Source organism: Nicotiana tomentosiformis, chromosome 1, assembly GCF_000390325.3.
Source record: "Nicotiana tomentosiformis chromosome 1, ASM39032v3, whole genome shotgun sequence".
Lineage (NCBI taxonomy): Eukaryota > Viridiplantae > Streptophyta > Magnoliopsida > Solanales > Solanaceae > Nicotiana > Nicotiana tomentosiformis.
The window spans coordinates 23,829,281-23,839,906 of record NC_090812.1 but is presented as its reverse complement, the minus strand read 5'-3'; the positions used below and the strand labels follow the sequence as shown (position 1 = coordinate 23,839,906).

Genomic DNA, 10,626 nt, shown 5'->3' with positions numbered 1-10,626 from the left:
CTTCAGTATGTAATCCATTAGCATTTGTTTGTTCTCATTTCCCCTGTAATTCGCATAATAAATATCATGCAATTATTTTTTCATATAAGTAACAATAGTTAAATAATGATGTCATACATTTTAAGCACAATTTGTATTGTACCAATTCAGTAACTCAATTGCTTGCACATACATGGGATTGATTAAGATTGTCGAGTTGTATCTTGTCGCCAAACGGAAAACTGTGTATGCAAATTTTGTTAATAAACAATGTGAAAGCGTTATCCATATATAGAAAAAGGAAGTTCATGAGCTTACCACCACGGTATTTTGTGGTAGCTATCCGCTTCGCGAGAATAACATGGTATTCTTATAGTTGCCTCGCTTGTCTCAGTAACTCAGTTCCTTCATTGCTTGCCAAGTCTTGCCATATAGTGAAGAAAAGAGGTTTCTTCCTGTACATTTGTAAGTGCCAGCTAGAGATTTTGTTATGTAATAGAAGATTAAATGACTCACCTGTTGTCCATAACTATGGCCTCTTGAAATCTCTTAGTCTGATCAGCGGTGTATTGCATTGCCCCACAGTTTGCCACCACAACTAATAGATCTGTTATTATAAACAAAAAAAAAAATGTAGGTAAAACCAGTATTTTTGCATTCACCATGAGTTCCAAGTAATGAAGCTGTTATAAAGCATAAGCTAATTTGAAATATACCAAATTCAACACCGCAAGGCTGTTGTTCAACATCGAGGAAGGAAATCGTACTCAGTCTCGACGGAGGAGGTAACAGTGTCTCCTTTTCATTATTCTTCGGAATAGACTCCACAATAGTAAACCTGTCGACGACCCATTCAAACTGGACAATATGTAGTGAATAAGGCTATGGATTTCTAACCTTGGCAGTTGAAATCAGATACGTCTCGAAAAGTTCGTACAAGTTATCATATCATCTAATGTCGTCACCATAGAGTATTACACAAATTTGTTCCTCCTACAATGTTATTTAAAATGATAATGCACTAATTATTGGAAGAGTACAAGTGAGAAGATCTTATGTTACAGTTATAGTTGTAACTTGCCTTACGTTTTCATCCTGCACAATTATTGTCTAAAACCGAACTCGCTGATCTCTGCTCTCTCTCGGCCGAAATTTGTCTACAGCCTGAACTTTGCAAGTCCATTCTATAGTTGACGGTGTAATTTCATTGATGGTACGTCTTTCTTCCATTTTATCAATATAACTTGTATATTAATAACCGTAAAATTGCAAGAACAAACCATCTCACATTACAAATATAAGGCAAAAGATATACATATAATACACTTGAAATATTTTCCAACAGTTAAGAATTCCTAGTGAAAGTTGGATGTGAACTTTTTAATCACTATATTTCAAAGTGCTGGAACTCCCTGCTTCACGTTCTATAATCTCTATTCCTTTGTGGAAACAAAAATAACTTGTCAAGATATACGTCATACGTCATAACAGAACAATTGAATATAGCAACTTCAGAGAAGTAACAACTCAACAGTTCACACATGTTCATTGTTCAAGATAATGAGATTTACACCAATGACCCTAACATCTAGCACATTTGAGACTGTTCAAACATGTATACTACTATTTAACTGTTTAAGCGTAGAAATCGGCAAGTTTCTAGCTTCCAAATATGACAAAGGATTAAGGACATACTTCCCTATTAGTGAAGATTTACTCAATCACCTTTTTTGTATAATCCAGTTGATGGCATATCATTTTGTTATCAAATAAAGAATTTAAAACACAACAGTATATCAGACATTCTAATTTCATAAAGAAAATGTAGTACACATAGTCATATGAGAAGACAATATTTACAGCTGTTAAAGTATTAGGTGTATAGGTAGTGGAATGTACAGCTGGATGCCAACTAGGCTAAGTTAGTGGAAGGTTTAGTTTGTTAAGCAGGTAGTTAGCAGCTAACTTGTTTGTATATATACATGGCTAGTGTACAGTGTTTGTAACAGAAAATTAACAGAAAATGAAGGAACTCTTTCTTCTCCATTAGCATGTAACTGCTTCTCCTTCATTCTCAGCTTAACAACTCAGATTAGATCTAGGATTTCACTAGAGTTCTTGCATATATACTCCACAACATAATAGAGTAGCTGAGAGGAGGCACATGTATATTTTGGAAGTGGCTAGGTCACTGAGGTTTCAATCTTCTGTACCTCTCAAATTCTGGGGTGAATGTATCACCACTGCTGTGCATATTATAAATAGGCTACCTTCAACAGCCCTTCAAGGCAAGTCTCATTTTGAAGCGTTAATTGGTCATGTTCCTCCTTTGGACCATATGGGAGTGTTTGGATGTCTAGGCTATGTTACTGATATGAGACGATCAGACAAGTTTGCTCCTAGAGCTGTTCCAGTTGTATTTCTAGTCTATTCTATGACACAAAAGGGTTAAAAATTGTATAATCTTTACTCTAAAGGCTTTACTGTCAGTAGAGATGTGGTTGTCAAAGAAGATATCTTCCCTTTCAAATATGCCTCTAGTACTATCTCCTCTATATTTTCTGTGCTGGATCTCAATAATCCTATTATTTTCTCTGAGAACAAGTTAACTCCACACCATGTTGCACCTAATGTTGCATCACTAGATGATGCAACTCCTCACAATCACTCAAAGAGTGACTCTTCTGCACTCCATGAGGATGCTGTAGAGCCTTTTGTTGATCTTCCTGCTGATTCAGTAGTCATCCCTGCTGAGCCAATATCTTCTATATTGCCTACTGCTGAACCTGCTGCCAGTATAAGATTTAACAGGGACAATAGACCACCAATTTAGTTGAAGGATTATGTTACTCACAACAAAGGCAAGGCTCATAATTAGTTGATTGCAAAGTCAGGGCTTGGTGGTGCCAAATTTGCTGGTACACCCTTGGAGACCAGTTCAAAGCTTACTTCTGTTGAGTTTGACAGTTTCATGAACAAAGACTTTTCTAGTGAAGCTAATGCAGAGGATAAAGAACTAGAAAATGCTGGACCTTATCAGAGACTGATTGGCAGACTTTTATATATCACTATGACTAGAATTGATATCTCATATGTAGTGCAGGTGCTCAGCCAGTTTATGCACAAACCTAAGCAATCTCATATGGATGCTACTTTAAGAGTAGTTAGATACATCAAGACTGCTCCAGGTCTTGGTCTGTTGATGCCCTCAGAAGGCTCAGGAAGACTTGAAACTTATTGTGACTCAGACCGGGGTGGATGTTTGCAAACTAGAAGATCTATTACAGGATATGTAGTCAAGTCTGGCGATGCATTAATATCCTGGAAGTCAAAAAAGCAGGAGACAATTGCTAGAAGCAGAATTTAGGAGTATGGCATCAACAATTGCAGAGTTAACTTGGCTCACATGACTGTTTTTAGAATTAGGAGTTGAGTTGCCCCTGCCTATAGACTTACACTATGATAGCAAAGCTGCAATTCAGATTGCAGCTAATCCTATATTCCATGAAAGAACCAAACATATTGATATCGATTGTCACTTTGTGAGGGAAAAAATATGCAAGGATTGATCAAGAATCATATTGTACCTACTAAGGAGAAACAAGCTGATTTACTAACAAAGAGTCTTGGGAAAGTGCAGCACGACTATCTACTGTCCAAGCTGAAGTTGAAAGACTTGTTTCAACCATCAGCTTGAGGGAGGGTGTTGAAGTATATTAGGTGTATAGGTAGTGGAATGTACAGCTGGATGCCAACTAGGCTAAGTTAGTGGAAGGTTTAGTTTGTTAAGCAGGTAGTTAGCAGCTAACTTGTTTGTATATATACATGGCTAGTGTACAGTGTTTGTAACAGAAAATTAACAGAAAATGAAGGAACTCTTTCTTCTCCATTAGCATGTAACTGCTTCTCCTTCATTCTCAGCTTAACAACTCAGATTAGATCTAGGATTTCATCAATAACATATTTATAGTAGAGGGAGGCAGTATATAAAGAAGCGAATAAGTACAGAAACATCCAAACCAACCATAAATAGCTATCTTCTAAGCACATGTTTCAGTAAAACTCAAAGTCATATTTTGAATGTCAAAAAGAGTACAGAAAGCATAATATTTTTACTCATAGAGTGAAATATAAGTTTTAACTTGAATTGTTAATTTCTACCATAGAAAAGAACAAAAAAATATTTAAGTAAACCTAGGAAATATGAAAATCTCATTTAGTTTGCCCTTCTCAGAGGCATATTGAAGCATTATGGCCTACCAACACAAAAAAGTTGGTCTATTCTGATAAGAAAGCGTTAAAACTTTGGAAGACATTAGGCAATATAGTTAATGCAAAGAAATAATTTAACATATCATACTTTGTAAATAGTTTCTGGTAGAAAGTAGAAGCATATTACTTGTTCTCTTTCTTTTAGATGGCCTTCTCATTCAAGTTTGGTAATGCAGGTAATTTTACCACTAATAGTAAAGTTTAATATTTTTGCCAGTAAACATAAAGAAAATGTCATCAGTAATTTGGACATACTATATGTCATCTCGACATGTAATATTCTTATTATTTGAAGAAAAACGGAAGAAGTTCTGTTCTTGCTATCACTAAAAATTCTTAGTAAATTGGTTCACAAACAGAAGTAAAAATAACATACTATTCAAAGCAACAATAGAGAAAAGCACACAAAGAGATTTAGATGTACAGACAGTCCAAAATTTCTCAAAAAGCATAATCAGGAAAACCAAAAATTGACTAATAAACATACGATACTGTGCTAACCCTGGGAAACCACCAAAAAACAAGCAGCAATGAGATCGATAAAAATCAACATTGAAGGGGAATGTACAAATATTTTCCATAAAATCGAAAGTGGCGACCAAATTGCTATCAAAACATCAAAGAGCTTACAATAATTCAGAACAAACTCATCGATTATAGTGATAACAAATTCATCAGTCAGTTGAAAGTTGAAACAAAGCAAAAATCAGAGGATAAAGCAGAACGCAGACAGAGAAAAACAAAGAAGATGAATAGATAGAGACAGAGAGTGACCTATCTGTCGTACAAAAGTACCGCAAACTTCTTGTATTTGCAGCAGCTGTCAAGTTGATTGACACGCGTTAGCTTTCAGCAAAATTTAGGAGTAATATGAAATGACCAAAATACCCTTTAGTAGCAAGCACACATGTCGTCCAGTTGTGTGCTAAGATAGGAGAAAATTGGATGCTTACTGGGGTGATTTAGAGGTCAAAACTGTGGCTGTTGAAATGGAAAATAGCCTGATGGCCTCTTCTTTGCAAGTTCTGCCTTCTGCACTCTTCAGCAACACTGGACTGAAGAGTAGGAGGACCACATACTATCACACCAATATCTACACTTCCCCAACTCTTTGCATGTGATCCAAATATCTCTGCAGAAAAATTAGTTAAAACACACTGTCAAGAAAACAAAGGAGAAGTAGACCTTGCAAAGTTCATATGCTTTTCTGAACATACCTTGGAAATCTGGTCTTTCACCATATCGAGTAGTATTAACAGATCGAGCTTCTTCAAGATTCTTGTGTAAAGAGGACTCAATATTCTGCTGCAGGTTGTCGACCTTCTTTGTGCTATCCTCTGGTTCCTCCTTCAATGAGGTTTTCCTTTCCCAAAGATGCCATAAAGCGATCACGAGACCCCCAAATATAACAACACTTGCAGCCATGCATCCAATCAACAAAAGCCCCTTGTACCACCAGTAAGTTACATCGTATGGATTTATGTACAAGATGTCTAATAATGCTACAGTGATCACCAACCCAATTGTGGATACTATGACATACAATCCAGACCATCCAACATTTCCAGTACCAACCAAACTAGACATTCGACATCCACTGAAGCCAGGGGAGATTGAGGGGTGCATTGCTTTCGGTCTTTTGCCCTCCTCCTGAGCCAAAAAGAAGTAAAAATTACACACAATATAAAATGGAGTGATGTTACATAAACAAAATGAGAATACGAAGAACCAAATACCAATGAAGGTTGTGATTCCCGAGTCACAAATGTTTGAATCTCAAGATTCAGTTTATCAGAATAAAGTGGACAGATTGCCTCCATGTCAATTGTCTCAAGAAGTGGGAGCTCATCTGAATTTTTTATGGCCCATACTATTAGTATATTTCTTGGAAGGGAAGGCCTGCTATCGTTGATACGGTGGAGGATATCACTCAGGATAGTTAGGAAAGGAGATATTCCAATTCCACCTGCTACCAAAATGAGATTTTCATACCTGAGAGGAGAAACATGGTTAACACAATTGATTAGCCAATGAATTGGTACTGAAACAAAAGAATTGTATACTCAGCAGATAATGCTGGTGACATACGTTAAATGATATGGTGATTCATGTCCATAAGGACCTTCAACAGATGCTGTTAATATCCTGTTATGCTGCAAAATGAGCTCCATTTCAGGTTGTTCAACCGAAAGATTCAAGATATGTCCCTTCAGTTTTTCAGTCCAATCTCCAAGAACCTTTATAAGAATAGCAAGATGATGTTTCCCATCAAGGGGATTGGAGGAGACACTGAAAGGGTGCCACTACAGCGAGGACAGCTCGCGTATTTGTAAGAATATCCAGCCAAGGGCGTTGTAATGTAAATCTACATCGCGAGAGAAGAAATATTAGAATCACTGAAAAATGCAGTGGTGAGGAAATCAGTTGAGTTTAAAGATTTATCTTTTACTTGCGGGTTTTGAAAGAACGAGTTCAATGGTTCCACAAGGAAAGTATGTGGCTGAATGTATGACAACAATATTTCATGACTGGATTAGCTGGAAGTAAATTGGAGCACATATAATTGGTGCGTATAGAAGAATAATTCAAAGTTGTTCCTCCTTACTCCTGGAAGTGAAGACTCCCACATCAATAAACCAGCTGCAAGGCTGATAACTCCTGGAAGATGGGCTACCCCAATATTTTTCCACTGGATTAGCTGCATTAAGCACAACGGCAAAGTTCAAATCTTATTTTTTTCTTTACCAAGAAAACACACAAAGACGCATACATGTGATGAAGGGCTAGGCAAATGAATTTTCAGTTCTAGAACTCACTTCCTCCACAAGGCACCCGCGCATTGCCCAGCTAATCACATAGAATGGACCATGAAGGCTAAAAAGACCCATAGTAATATGTCCCAGCCAAACATGATATCGAGTGGCATGTTCAAATGGGATATCTGTAGCTCGAAGAAGAACTGAACCCCGTGCAACAGGTATAACCAAAAATGCTAAGAAGGTTAATCCAATGAATCCAAAATGACGGCCTGTTAGCTCCAGCAATATAGCGCTGAAGAGATTACAAAAGAGGATATTAGTCAATGACGCATAACCTATAATTGGAAAAAGAGGACCTGGGATATAGTTATTTGTTCCACCAGGCGGAGTCTAAATTCTGTTTGAAGAATAAAAATGAAATCTCTAATACAGTCTAATGACTCATGTTTAGCAAGAGCTTCAGTAAATTGGAGTAATCAATCTTTCAGGAAGAATATTTTAGTAGTTTTACTTTCAGAATTCTACTGCCATTGCACATATCTGGAGAACTAACTGCTACTTAAAAATAAGATAACATAAGGAACAAACTTGAAGGACCAAAAATGAATTAAGAGTATAATGGATTGAAACCTTTCCAAATATAGAGCAGTTGAGAGCCAGAAGATCAGTTCAAAACAAATAATTTTAGAGAAAGAATATCATGTAGTCCTTTCGGAATAATGGTTTGTATAGCTGAGTCATACATGTAATTATGAAAGGACTAAAGGTAACTAGATCGCTGAAATGATGATATTTTAGCCCAGCCGAAATAACATGGTCCAAACAATAGACAACAGTAGGCCTAAGTCTGTACAGTTAAAAATTGCATGATCTTGAACATGGTGAATGTTATTGCCATTGGGAAACAACGACTTTCTCTTTAAATTCATATAAAATATAACGAGAAATCAGTGAAACCCGAACAAAGAATGTAACATGATCATGGTAACATAATTACCTTTATTTTCTCTTTCATGTCTTGTACATGAAACGAGGATAAGCAGTCAATGCTCCGTATACTGTACATAATAACAACCCAGATGATGTACACTAAGAAGAGTATAACTCCAATCATTTCTGCAGCTGTAACAACCCCAAATGATCCATCCACCAGCACTGGGAATGTCCATAAGCGAAAACTTGGACCTTTTGCAGTCTTCTTCCTACAGCAACTTAAAATTCAGGTAACTACACAAGTTCAGAACATCCACTAACTTCTAAAGGAGTTCCTTTGAACTAAGAAATCAAGCTAGTAGATGCACATACACTTGGGGTTCATCTTTACCAGAGAGAACGAGGCGAATAACTGCAAGAAATGTAATCATGAAAATTAGGAAACTGAATATCAAGAATTTGCTTCCTGCAGTTCAACAGAAACTGAGATTACTTTATAAGAAATTGGAAAAACTGATGCAGTATAAGAGCAAGAAATTTTTCAAGTTGGAAATAAACCTGTTTTCATAAAGATAGTTCCTTGGGTGTCTCAAATAAATTTCTTTTGCAATTCATTCATGTATGCCGAAGGCAATAAGAAAAGAAAAGTAGCCTATGCAATGAAGATCATCCACATTAATACATTGAGAACCAACTTTGTTGATGATACCCAAAAGGGTGTCTTATTGAGATAGTCAAATTCATCTTCTTTCTTAAAAGAAGAGGTTCTTGGCCTGAGAATTCACGCATTACAGAATCTTTAAAGTTGGCAACAATTAGTACTCTTCAGGACTATTCTTATACTTTATTTGGCCTATATCAAGCACCACGAAAATAAAGAAAGAATTTCTGGTCATAAATACATAAAGGCATGAATTGCAGTGGTAGTTAATATATACTAGAAAGCTTCACTATAAATGTCACGACCCCAAATTAACCCTCCGTAGGATGTCGTGATGACACCTAGTCTCTAAAACTAGGTAAGCCTAACAATTTTTGCAGAAATACATAAAATAAAACTGAAGCCAAATTCTCAACATATGAAATAAATATAAAATTGCAATCCAATAATTTCAACTCCCAAAACCCGGTAGAAATAAGTCACACGCTTCTAAGAATTTATTTTGAGTGTCTCAATACATTAGAGTCTAAAGAGAAATCAGGAAGACAACATAATAAGGATAGGGGGGGACTCCGAGGTCTGCGGACGCTAGCAGAAGTACCTTAAAGTCTCCGTGTACAACTAGTTCACTGATACCTGGTCTGATAGGAAGTACCTGGATCTGCACAAAAGATGTACAGAGTGTAGTATGAGTGCACCATAATTGTACCCAGTAAGTGCCAAGCCTAACCTCGGTAGAGTAGTGACGAGGTCAAGTCGGAGCTCTACTGATTTAAGAGAAAAGTAAGGCAGAGGATATAATAATATTTTTGACATGACTGAGGATTTAAACAATAAGATGTTTCAGAAAATATCAGCACAGTAAATAGAGGTAAACAACAGGGGCACTCCCGAGGTACCGCCTCGTAGTCCCAAAAGTAAATCTACAGTACGGGGATCTCCCGAGGAATCGCCTTGTAGTCCTAAAAGTAAATATGCAGTACAGAAAAATCTCTTGAGAAACCGCCTCATAGTCCCAAAAGTAAATATGCAGTATAAGTGAATCTCCCGAGGAACCGCCTCGTAGTCCCAAAAGTAAATATGCAGCAGGTAGTCGGAGGAACAACAAATTTTCAGCAAGAAATCTTACAATTAAAGATTTAAATCAAATTAAGGAAAGCAGGTAATTCAGCTAAGCATGTTGCACATATTGCACGTAAGAGTTAAGGTACGTAGACATGTGATACTAGGCTAAGCATGATCACTGCATATGCTAAGGCAGCTCAGTTAAAGAATTTAAAAGAAGACTACTCAACAAGAACCGATATTTTCAAATTTATTCCGTATACGCACTCGTCACCTCGCGAACACGGCGCTCGTATATCACAAAATGTTACAACAATTTCAAATCCTAAGGGAATTTTTCCCACACAGGGTTAGACAAGTCACTTACCTCAAGCCAAGCTCAATCAGTCAATAAAAATGTCTTTTCCTTGATTTTCTGACTTTGATCGGCTCGAATCTAGTCACGATTAATTTGGTTCAGTCAATACAAATTATAGGAATTAATTCCATATAAAAATACAGATTCTTTCAACAAAAACCCTAAATTTAACTCAAAAATCGCCTATGGGACCCACGTCTTGGAACCCAACAAAAGTTATAAAATATGAACGGCAATTCAACCACGAGTCCAACCATACCAAATTTACCAAATTCCGACATCAACTCGACCTCCAAATCTCAATTTTTTATTTTGAAATCTCTAGTCTCAAATCCTCTAATTTTACCTCAAAAACATGTAATCTAGTCAAAATACTCAATGATAATCCAATATTATTAACTAACAATGATCACAAATGACTTACCTCAAGTTTTCCCGTGAATTCGCTCTGAAAAGCGCCCCAAAACCGTGTTGGAAATGTCCAAAAATGACAAAAACTCGGAACCCTCTATTTTTGTACACTACCCAGAGGTTCCGCTTCTGCGGAATTTTTAAACGCATCTGCGGTTCTGCTTTTGCGGTGAATCTCCCGCTTCTGC

General features: G+C 36.8%; 1 pseudogene; it reads right to left on the bottom strand.

Annotated features, from left to right (window-relative positions):
* Positions 1–498: 498 nt before the first annotated feature.
* Positions 499–8,732, bottom strand: LOC104092812 (ferric reduction oxidase 6-like; annotated as a pseudogene).
* Positions 8,733–10,626: the final 1,894 nt, after the last annotated feature.